Here is a 12,063-nt window from a genome sequence, read left to right as displayed (position 1 = left end):
TTTCACACATGTTATAGTTAGCGGAAATTTTACTGATAAAAAAACAATGAAATTCCCCCGTTATAGTTAGTGCAGGCAACTATAACTCACGCGACCGCAATCTTCTGCTGATGACATATGTGTCTTTATGAAAAAAAAATATTTGTAATATATGTATAGCTAAAAATTTATGGAAGAAGACATGGGCAAATAAGTGTCTAAATACAGTATTAGCATCAGCAGAAGATTGCGGTCGCGTGAGTTATAGTTGCCTGCACTAACTATAACGGGGGAATTTCATTGGTTTTTTATCAGTAAAATTTCCGCTAACTATAACATGTGTGAAACCTATGGTTTTTTCAGTGAATATATATATATATATATATATATATATATATATATATATATATATATATATATATATATATATATATATATATATATATATATATATATATATAGTGTCATGCTCGAAGATTAGCTTTTTTTCTGCAATGAGGACAAACTTTACGAATCGTAGGGTCAGGCTAGACTTATTTCCAGAGAGACAAGTTATTATAGCCTGTCGACATGTTCTCACCCCTAATTTGTTGAAGGTGGATTTTAATAGAGCTTTCCTTTCTATTAACAACCGAGGGCAAGTGGTTACAATATGCATAAAAGATTCTTTATGAAAACCACATAACCTACAGTTGTTTGTAGGCCAGGTTCGTTCCCATGAAGGGATTCCATCCTTTGTGGGGTATCTCCCAAAACGTAACATGAGAAATCTATCCCTTAAAAATGGTTTTAAGTGGGTTATGAGCTATACTTCTGGTTCTAATTTAGTAAATGAGTTGATAACTGTCCCGGAGTGGCTCTTTTTGGCGAGCTCCTCCTTGTCAAGGAGAATCGATAGGGAGTTGGCTGATCGATTTATTATCTGTTTAAACACCACTTTGCTCCTTGCTGCATCCTCAAGGGGCGGTGACTTGAAGTTATTTAGGCTCTCCATTACTCTCCAGCCCTTGGCATGCTCATACCTCGTTATCTCCTACAAATATTGGTTCGCAAGGGTGCCCTGGTCTGAACAAAAAAAAGAATGTAATGATTTTAAATAGACGGATTGTCTTATCAGGGATTGTCTTTTCAGACCAAATTCTAATCCGACGTTGGCATGCCCAATATACCTTGGAACCCTAATGACAGATTTAAAAACTTTTATTTGTAGATTATCAAGGATTTTCGCATCTTTACCTCGAAAAATCATTGAACCATAAGCCAAAGCGGGAATCAATTTTGCTTTCTTAACCTTAAGTAAATGCTCATGGGTTGGACATGCCAACATATCTCTAAACTTTCTAAAAGCAAAGGACAAAGCTGTAGCTTTAGCTTTTAGATTAATAAAATGCTGTTTAAAAGACATTTTATCGTGGGGGGCGTGGCCTAGCGTGCTAACATGGCGGCCGCAACCTAGGCGAGGTCCGCTGAGCCCGTCTGTATTATCCTGCTCTTATCCTGCCCCATCGGTCTGCATCCTCCTAAGAGACACCTGCAGAGCCCCCTGAGCATCTGGCGAATGCAACGACATTGCCGGCGACTGGCCGCCACCTCCACGGAGCTCGCTTTGGGCAGACGCACAGCAGACGGGCCTGGCTGTGCCTGAGGGGGCGGGGCTGCCGTGACGTCCTCTGGGCTCGCGTCCGGCCGGCTTCTACGCCAGGCCCCGGCTTCCCTTGCCAGAGTGGGCCTGCCGATCGCGGCCCCTGGTGGGCTGCCTCCGGCGACTGGGTGCCAGCGGCCTGAACATTGCCCTCGCCCTCTCTTCTACGGAGCGGAGTGTCTGTGCTCCTCGAGGTCGGAGCCCACACGGATCGCCGACCATCAGGACTGTGATGGGCCTTTACCTGCCCCTGCATCGTTGGCGCCGGGGGCGCCTGGGTTTGCGGGGTCGGCGACCTTCCTTGCGTCGGTTCGCTTCCTCCTGGACCCTACATCATCGGCGGTAGGTACGCCTAGATCCGCCACATCGGCGGCCACCGGGTGCGGTGGATCACGCCGACTGGACTTGGCACGCCAGTCCCATGGTCTTGCCTGCTGCCTGCGGAGGGCCGCTTGAGGGGCCTGTGGTGCTGGTATCGGCTCCCCCTGCCGCACGGCCGTAGTGGACTTTCTGGTGCTGGCTCGGTGAGATTCCTGGTCCACACAGCCCCAGCGCCTCCCCCCAGAGTCTCCATCGGCAGTCAGTTCGGGCCGCGGGAGGGTCCTGTGACGGATGCTGGGTGACCCGCCGGCTTCCACGCGGCAGACGGCATGGCCGAAGCGGTGGGATGCGGGAGGCATGCCCTGCTCTCCCCTACCGCCCTCAGTCCTGACTGTGCCTGAACCACCATCTGGGTGATTTGAAGATCCGCGGCCTGTTGTGTCCGGAGGGGTGCCTTGCTCTGGTGAGGTGGCATGTGGCGTCAGTGGTCCTTCCGGGAGGTGCGTCAAACTCTTCCTTCTTTCTGGCTGCACTGGCCTGGTCCTGCCGGGGTGCACCTGGGCGCTTCCTAGAGAGGGGGGGTGACGGACGGGTGCGTGCCCGGAGGGACTGAGGATCAGACGGCCTCCATCTGGGTGCAATATCACAGAGGTCTTGCCGCACCAACTCTCATCTGCCTCGGGTGTTCGGCTGGTTGTCCATTGCCTTTGTTGGCCATGTCTTCAACCTTGCCCAGATCCTCTTCCCCCTTTGTTTGCCTGGTGGCCCCCGCAGCCACCATGACCAGAGACAAACCCCATGGAGCGGTGGCAAAGCACAACACGATCGATCGCTGCACAGCACCCAGGACCTCTGCGCCTGACCCTGGGGGCGCCCAGGGTGGGGTTCCAGATAATGCAGCTCTTATGGCGGCTATAACACAAAGCAGGACAACTCTTGAGACCGAGATAGGAGAGGTGGGCTCTGAGGTTATGCTTCTCCGACGAAACGCGTCTGTACGGATCACGGTGGCTGAGACCAGGGTCTCCGAGGTGGAGGACACAGTAGCGGCCTTGCAAAAAAAAGTTGCGACCCTGGAAACGATCTCTATATCATTGGCCTCACGAGTGGAGGACGCAGAGGGAAGGGCTCGGAGATGCAATCTTCGGTTTGTGGGCTTCCCGGAGGGCTGCGAATCCGGTGCAACGGAGCAGTTCCTGACCACATGGCTGACCAGCTGGCTCCCACCAGACGCTATGTCTCGCTGTTTTATCATTGAACGCGCCCACAGGGCTCTCCTGCAGAAGCCGCCCATCGGGGCTAGACCGCGCCCAATCATTGCCAAGCTCCTAAATTACAATGACAGAGACACTATCCTGAAGCAAGCCCGCCTCAAGGAGCCCCTCCATTATAACAACTCGCGGATATTGATCTTCCTGGACTACACCAGACTGGTCCAGCAGCAACGCCAAGGCCCGCCTCCGCAATTTACAGATTCCATATGCTCTTCTCTTCCCGGCCCGCCTGCGGGTCGTATATCAATCCCGCACCTGGTTTTTCGAGTCACCCGAAGAAGTGTTCACCTGGACTGATGAGACAGTGAAGCTGCACCCTCACTCGCTGCCTCCCCCGGATTCAGACTCATCGACTGGGGGTCCTGCTCGTCAACACTCCAAGTCTAAGGACAGGCCCCCTAGAAGATCCCGCTCTCGTCGCAGTCCCGTAGTGTTGTCAGTGGATCAGCATCGTCGTCCAGGCCGGGACACTCGGCCTCGTGAGTACTTTGGACTGCTCCTATTAGGGAAATGAGAATGTGCCTGCTGTTTGATGCTTATATATGATGGCCACCTACTGGTGGCAGTTGGTTGGCCCGTGGGCCTCTCCTGAGTCGGGGGTCGGGCCTGTGTTGCTATTTTCGGTCTACAATTGACTTCTGGTCTGCATAGCCGACCTGGCTTTCATATACTTCATGTGGGGGTGTTGCTCTACGATTGTATCACCCGACCGATGGGGTCCATAGGGGGCCCCTCCCCTGATTGACCATCCGAGGTCCAGGGGTCAGGGCTCAAATGTTATATGGGCTCTTTGGGATCCATTGGCAGGATAACCGGAGTGCTCCCGTGGGGGCCCCTGGGCTGTCTTGACCGGGACAGATGCTTCAATGGTTATGAGGTATTGGGGGGGTTGTTGGGGGGTATTCCTTATGCACTGTCTCTTCTCTTTTGTTGTTGATATACGTATCTCGATTGATCCTGCTCCTCTCCATAGTGATGGCATTTATTTGTTATACGCTGTGTATGCTATTGCATTCTTAATGTGCCGTCTTCTAGAGGCGGGGCCTGGTGGTCCGCCCCATGGTGTCATTACCGCAGCAATGTTACTTATACATGTCTTCTCTTATGGCGGTTCGGCTGTCTAATACTGCAGGTCTTCGCATAATCAGTTGGAATGTGCGGGGGGCTCTAGATAAAATCAAGTGGGGCGCTATCCTCCGACAGGCCAAACGCAACCATGCTGATGTCCTGATGCTCCAGGAAACCCACCTGCTGGGTACCAAAGCCCCCTGTCTTCTCTGCTATGGTTTTGCACAGGTCTTCCGCTCTGGCTTCTCCAGGGGTTCCAGGGGGGTGGCCATCCTTATTCACCGACGGGTTCCATATTTACACTCCAGAGCGTGGGTGGATCCACAGGGCAGGTACATTATACTACAGGGCTCCATCTACGGAGAACAAGTGATACTAGGCTCTGTCTACGCCCCTCCCCCCCTGTCTTGGACCTTAGTGGAGCGCCTTTGACTCTTTGGGAGGAAATCCCCCCTGGTTTGGTTGTTATTGGTGGCAACTGGAAAGATGTGATGGATGTATCCCGAGACCGCTGGAGACAGGGTGGCCTGCCCAAGGCCTGCACCGCAACTAAATTGAGTTCCCTTGTGACCGGTATGGGGTGGATTGATACCTGGCGTACATTACACGGCCTGGACTGAGGCTACACTTATTTTTCCTCTGTTCATGAGTCCTTCTCCCGCCTGGACTATTTATTTGTCCCGGGTAGTGCCATCCATAGGGCACAGGGGGTAGATATTCTCCCGCTGGGCCTTTATGATCACTCCCCGGTGGCACTGACATTGCAACTCGGCCCGGCACGCCCACCTTTCTGATGGCGTCTCTCCACATGGAGCCTGCAGGACGAGCAGTATCATGCACATATGGATAAGGCCATAGATCAATACTTTGAGCTGAATACTGGTTCTGTGGAGACGGCAGAACCCCTTTGGGAGGCCATGAAGTCCACGATACGCGGGGTGGACATCTCCTTTTGTGCCGCGGCCCGCCTGGCACGGAGGGAGGAGTTGCTGAAATCTGAGGCTCGCCTGCTTGCTTTGGAGCGATCGAGCGCAGAGGAAAGTGGTGCGCTGGCGAGCCGTCAGCTGGGCCTTGCGCGCCAAACCCATGCGGATTTACTGATGCAGGAGGCCAGACTGGTGTGGCTGGCCACCTGTAGCAGAGTCTGTCAATGGGGAGACAAATCGAGTAAATTACAACATCGCCTCTGTCAGGGAGCTGTTTGTCCCCTGACCCTCCCCGCTGTAGTAGGGCTCAGTGGCGAACCTCTGGACAATCCCCACGCGATTGCTGAAGACTTTGCGCAATATTATGCAACGCTCTATACCCCTCGGGAGAAGGTATCCGAGATGCAGATTCCTCAGTTCTTGGATGCCATCCCGCAACAGCGCTTTTCTGATATGGCTTGCAATAGCCTGGATGGTCCGCTTACGGTGGACGAACTGGGGATAGCATTGGCCAGCCTAAACTCGGGTAAGGCACCGGGCCCGAACGGGTATACCTGTGAATTCTATAAACGTTACTCTAATAAACTAGGACCCTATCTTTTAAATACAATAGAGGAGGCGAGAGAGCTTGGTTGTCTGCCACTGGACTGGCAACACGCTGAAATAATGGTCTTCCATAAACCTGGTCGACCCCCTGATTGCCATGCCTCATATCGACCTATTTCGCTGCTCAACATTGAGGCTAAGATATTGGCCAAGGTCTTGGCCAATAGGCTCGTACCTTACCTCGGTTGTTCATCCAGATCAAGCCGGGTTTATGCCCCATCGGGCGACACGGCATAATATCCGCCGCGCCCAGGTCGTAGTTGATACTATTCAATGTCTTGGTCTCTCGGGTGCCCTCTTCCTCGCAGACATGGATCGGGCATTCGATTCACTCAGCTGGACGTATTTGTTTGCCCTGTTGGACCGACTAAACTTAGGCCAGCGGTTTCTATCCTATTTAAGACTCTTGTAAACGAATATTACCGCCTCAGTCCGCGTTGCAGGATCCGTTTCGTCAACGTTCTCGATGGGCAGACCAGACAGGGATGTCCATTGTCGCCGTTTCTCTTTGCCCTGGCCATGGAGCCCCTGGGTACGTGTCGATGCACAGGTGGCAGGCTTTGAGTGGGCACAGGGGGTGTCTGATCGAATTGTCTTATACGCAGACAATGTCCTTCTCTTCCTGACCGATGTTATTAGGACCGGCCCTAGATTGCTCCGGATCATGTAGATCTTTGGTGAGACATCTGGGCTATATATGAACCCTAATAAGTCCACTCTTTGGGTTCTTGGCCCTCAGCCGGCTCTTGGCCACTGGGCCTCTACGGTACAGATGGCCACGCTTGGCATGAAATACCTAGGGGTCTTTTTGACATCTTCTGTAGAAACTTCGTGGGAACACAACATCCAATCGATTTGGGTGCGGGATGAATTGAAAACATGGTCCCGTATGCCCCTCTCTTTACTGGACCGCTAGGCTATTTTCAAGATGGTCTTCCTGCCACGCTTATTATATCAACTACAAAATTATCCTTTTAGTATCCCTCCGTCGTGCTATTCCTGTGGGCTGGGAAGTCCTCTAGGGTGGCTCTACGCATGTGCTTCCAATCTACCTATTGCGGTGGCTTAGCCACGTCCGATATCATGTCCTATTATATGGCTTCCCACCTGTTTGTCCTGAATGAGTGGTGGTATGGGGATCGTACTGACCCGGCCTACCTATTGGAGCGAACACTCATGGTAACCCACTCATTACATACCATACTCTATTTGGCACCGATGCGTCGGGTCCTCCCCTCTAACACTACTGTGGTGTTTTGGGTTTGGAGGCAAGCCTTGCGTAAAATTGAATGGTGGGGTAGACTTATCAAGGAGACCCCTCTGTGGTCAAATGGATTGCTGCCCCAACTGGCTGGTCTGGCGGGCTTCCGAGACTGGGATGCCATCGGGATCTCCACTCTCAGAGATGTGATGCAGGGTACGACTCTTAAATCTTTTGCGCAACTTCAGCGAGACCCAATTCTACAAATATTTTCAGCTCCGCCATGCCCTTCTCCCTAGTGTTTCTAAACTGGAGTCCCTTCCAGACTTCAGTCCTATTGAAGCCAAACTGTTCATGGGCGATCTCCAGGATCATAAAATCTCCAAAATATATCAGTCCTTAGTGACTAATAGTTCCACCACTTTGGGTAGACTCCGGGTGTCCTGGGAGGAGGATTTAGGCCCCTTGGAAAGCGAAGACTGGACGGAGGCTCTTTATTCCCCTAGAGAGGCTGCTATCGCAATGCGGCTCCCCTTAATTGAATTCAACTATTTACACCGGGTGTATTATAACCGTGCATGTCTATATAGGGCCGGCCTGATCGCCTCTCCGCTTTATCTGCACTGCGGGCAAGACAATGGCAATTTTTTTCACACAGTTTGGCAGTGTGGGGTGATTGTGCGATTCTGGCAGAGTGTTGGCGTGCCTGTCGGAGGTTCTGGGTTGGGACCTTCCCTATTTCACCTAGGCTAGTACTCCTACATGTTATGGAAGGAATTGGAGGCAACATTTACAAACGCCACCTAATGTTTTGGGGTTTTACGCTAGCTAAACGCGACATTGCATGCCATTGGAAGGCGGCTGCCTCACCCTCCTTGGCGGCATGGAAGAATGGCTTAGACTTCAATATGGGTCTGGAGCTCCCGATTTTCAAGGCCAGGGGATATCCACGTAAACACACAAAGATCTGGAAGCGGTGGGCTGATTATAGAGGGCTTTCGTTAGAACCCGCCTCACTTGGTATGGGCGCGCACTGAAGGAGGTATGTTACAGTGTAGTTCGGGAGTGGCTCGGCCTGGCCGGGGTCTCCTCTGTACTTCTTTGGGATTTTGTTTCTCACTATGAGGGATGAGCTGCAATTGCTGGGGGAGGAAGGTATTTTGACGGTGCATGGGGGGTGGGGTGGGTGTTTTCTATTGTTCTTTTGTTGTCATTATATGTTGCCTTATAATTTGTAAAGCATAAACGTCAATGCTTTTCTTGTATCATATAAGTGGCAGATGTTCTCTGGGTTTCAGGGCTCTGCAGGCTATTTGTGGCTTGACACAATAAAATTTGTTTTTTTTTTTAAAAAAGACATTTTATCGTCAAATGTAATATCCAAATATTTGTAGAATTTCACAGTTTCAATATGTAGCCCATTGATATTCCACACTCTCTTATCAGATTTAGTGCCGTAGATCATCATTATTTTTGTCTTCTTTGAATTCGTTAGTAATCCATTAGCAGAAATATAATTATTAAATGAGTCGACTAATCTTCTTACACCTATAGCAGTGTGGCTTAACAGTATGGTATCATCTGCATATTGTAAATATTTAATTTCTTGTCCTAAGAGGGTAGGTGAGTGAGCATTAACATCTTTAAGATGCCATGGTAAGTCGGCCATAAAAAAATTAAAAAGGCATGGTGCCAAAACACAACCCTGCTTAAGGCCACTTTTAGTTTCGAATCGGTGGGTTATACATCTATCGTCTCCGACTTTAACCTGGACCCATGTATTAGTGTATAACAGTTTAATCATGTCAAGTAATTGATGTGGGATACCCCAACCGGACAGGTTAGCCCATAGTAAATTATGGGGTACAGAGTCGAAAGTGGCTTTAAGGTAAACGAAGCATATGAATAGTTTTTGCTTTCTATGCTTTGCTTTTTCGGCTAATAAAGCCAATAAGGTCAAGTTTGTGATCGTTGACTCGCCCCTTTAAAATTCAGTTTGGAATATTGGGATTAGGTCTTCTTTAGAGGCCCATTCTTCCAGATCATTCAGCAAACAATTAGAGAAGATTTTTGTCTTCACATCTGTTAGGGCGATTAGCCTATAATTTGCTGGATTGTCTTGTGGGCCACTTTTATAAATCAGCTGTATTATGCTTCCCTGCCATGACTCAGGGACCTTTTTAGTTTTAATAACATCATTAAACAGATTTGATAAAATCTCTGACCAAAGATCAAGCTTAGCTTTAAAGATTGCGTTCGGGATTCCTTTGGGGCCTGGCGCACCATTCGATCTGATCCTGCTAATTGCTGTTTTTCTTGGTCTGCTTGCCATTTCTCATTGTCTTGTAACACGGCTTGAGTATCATCCAGATCATTCCTCTAAGTTCCACCGACTTCTTGGATCTGCGAGTTTGATTTTTAATGAGCAGCATTATTCTTAAATGATATATCCGAGGATGTACTATAAAGGTTGGAAAGAAAAGATGCCCAACAGGATTTGGCTATATTAGCGCTATTTGCTCTTCTGCTTCCATTTTCGAGATTGTTTATTATGCCCCAAAATGCTTTCAGATTTTTAGTTTTACAGGAAAAATGCAACTTAGTCCATATTCCTTCATAGTACGTATGTTTGGCTTTCCATATTTCCTTTTTATAAGATCTTCTAAACAGATTTAATTTGCAGAGTTCTGAAGTTTTGGGGGCTCCATTCGGTTTTCTAAATATGGCCCTAGTTGCTTTATTAAGTTCTCTTATTTGGTAAAGTAGCTTATTTTTATACCATCCTGATTTTTTGGGCCCCATAGTGGACCCTTTTGATGTAGTTGAAGAAGGGAAGCGATCCAGAAGTGAAACACACAGACCGGACCAAATATCAACCATAGACTTCCCTTGACTTTTTTTCATTTAGCACCTTAGCAATTGCAGGTTCCCCAAATTTACATATTTCCTTCTGTTTGTTCGAGGTCCACTGCAACCTTTTCATGCTAAAAGCCGATGACCCGGTTTCCAAAGGTCTTGCTTCTTGCAGGTGCGCGACAAAAAAGGCAAGGGAGATTATTTGCAGATTGTGGTCACTTTCCAACCTAGGAATCACTCGATAACTGTCAAAGGAGGATGTCAATTCCATTGAAATGATGGAATAGTCAATAATGGAAGGTTGAGCTGATTTTTTAAATGTAGGTACAATCTTGTTGGAATTCTGAGCGTTTTCCTGTAGCACCATAAGATTGCATTTATTGAGATAAGAAAGGCACATCTGTGTCAGCACTCTACTTGGTTTGTTAGCATGGTTTTTGGTGAGCAGGTGCGTATTAAAATCTCCTGAGATTAGTAGCGCAGTGGCTGGAAATTCATGATTTTCACATATTTATTGATTTTCACATATTCTTAATCTTAGCCACTTTCTCCAAGTGATTGTTCAAACTATTACCAAATTAATCATTCTAATGATCAAACTACATCTATAGTGATCCAATGCAATATCCTTCCAGATTAGACTAATTTGTGTAGATTTATGGTTTACGGTTTATCTCAGTATAATTTGTAAAATAAACATGAAAACTAGATAAAGAAACGAACTTCCAACCCTAACTGCACGTGTGGAGCCATATTCCACAGACTGAATAAGCCCATAGACAATTTGCAACAATGGAGTGTAATTGGCTGCTTTACCTTTAAATAACATCCTTGTAAAGTCACATAATGTAATTTGCATTTGAAAAGTTATCAAATGGAAAATTGGATACCCATTGAATAACAAGGCAATAAGGCATAACTTATGGCCTGATTTGGAGTTTAGCGGCAAGTTACTCCCTCACAATGTGAAGAATATCCCATCCACCTCATAACGAATACATAATATCATATGGCACTTGAAAGATGAATGGGAGGGCCGTCACGTTGTGTTGGAGTAACTCATCCACCAAACTCTAAACCGGCCATTAGTGTTTGTGGGTAAAGGGAAATCCTCTAATATAAAGAAGGTGCTCTATCTGGAAGAGATTCTGAGAGTGAAGTTTCCTCCACCATACTATCCCTATGTTGAAGGAAATTCCCCCAATGTTTCCTTTTGTATTTGGTAAGCCCAAATCCTTGTTGGTCTTTATAACAAAACTCATACCTCACGTCTTAACTAATATTATCTTTCTGTTTACTGTCAAATCATTGTATTCAAGGCACTGTCTTTTCTTACACAGACGGTTGATCTTGTACTGCTCTCTCATTAATTTGTGTGTGCAGCTCAGGACCATCCATTTCTATTTATTTCCCTTCATGCTCAGAGGCATACTTTCTTCAGAACTTTCACTGTGAAATCAAACTGTTCCATACCTGATGGTGTCAAGTGTGAATGCCTGTAACTTCTTGCAAGTTGTTATGCAATTTTCTACCTCCAAGGTAACGCCATCTTTCTTATAAATGCTTATTTTGTTTCAACTGACTTCTCCTTTGAAATCCTAATCTTAAATTGTGAAATCATCTGACCTTATTAATCTCGCAAACTGGGAGGTATATGTTATAAATTGTACATACTGCACTAGCGCAACCAAAATAAATTACATGAGAGTTATGATCACTTCCATGTCAGATCGCTCTATGGATTGCACAACTGACCGAAACATGAATACGTCTGCATAGGTGTATAAAGCAAGTTAATACAATCCCTGTGGGCTTGATTGATGATCTGTGCAAGGCTGCCCCAAGCTGATCATCCACTAAAAGTTTGGAAGCTTTCTCTACACAGCAACTGCCTTAGGTTTCCACGCTTGACATTATCCCATTGCCTCTGTAATCGAGTTTACAATATTCTTCAAATATAATTTTATTTAGTGAAATCTTGCTTGCTGGATCTGTCACAAAAAAGCTTTGTATTAAGGTCCCCTGTTGGAAAACACAGTCCTATAGGTTTCCTCCTGGACAGTTACAATGTAGACAAATCTACTATCTAATAAGGAATGTCCTATTGGCCTGCAAGATGTCAAATTTATGCTGAGAATAAAAATACTGTATTTCAATATCTTGCCTGCACTAATGCCACATTCCAGGATG

The 12,063-nt window shown here is 47.3% G+C and overlaps 1 protein-coding gene across 5 annotated transcripts in view; it reads right to left on the bottom strand.

Annotated features, from left to right (window-relative positions):
• Positions 1 to 12,063, bottom strand: part of RYR1 (ryanodine receptor 1) — a 1,245,571-nt gene that overhangs the window by 1,046,521 nt on the left and 186,987 nt on the right. The gene's annotated exons all lie outside the window — the stretch shown is intronic.

This window comes from Triturus cristatus, chromosome 9 (assembly GCF_964204655.1).
Source record: "Triturus cristatus chromosome 9, aTriCri1.1, whole genome shotgun sequence".
NCBI classification, from domain to species: Eukaryota; Metazoa; Chordata; class Amphibia; order Caudata; family Salamandridae; genus Triturus; species Triturus cristatus.
The sequence above is the reverse complement of the archived record's forward strand: the minus strand, read 5'-3'. Positions and strand labels throughout refer to the sequence as shown.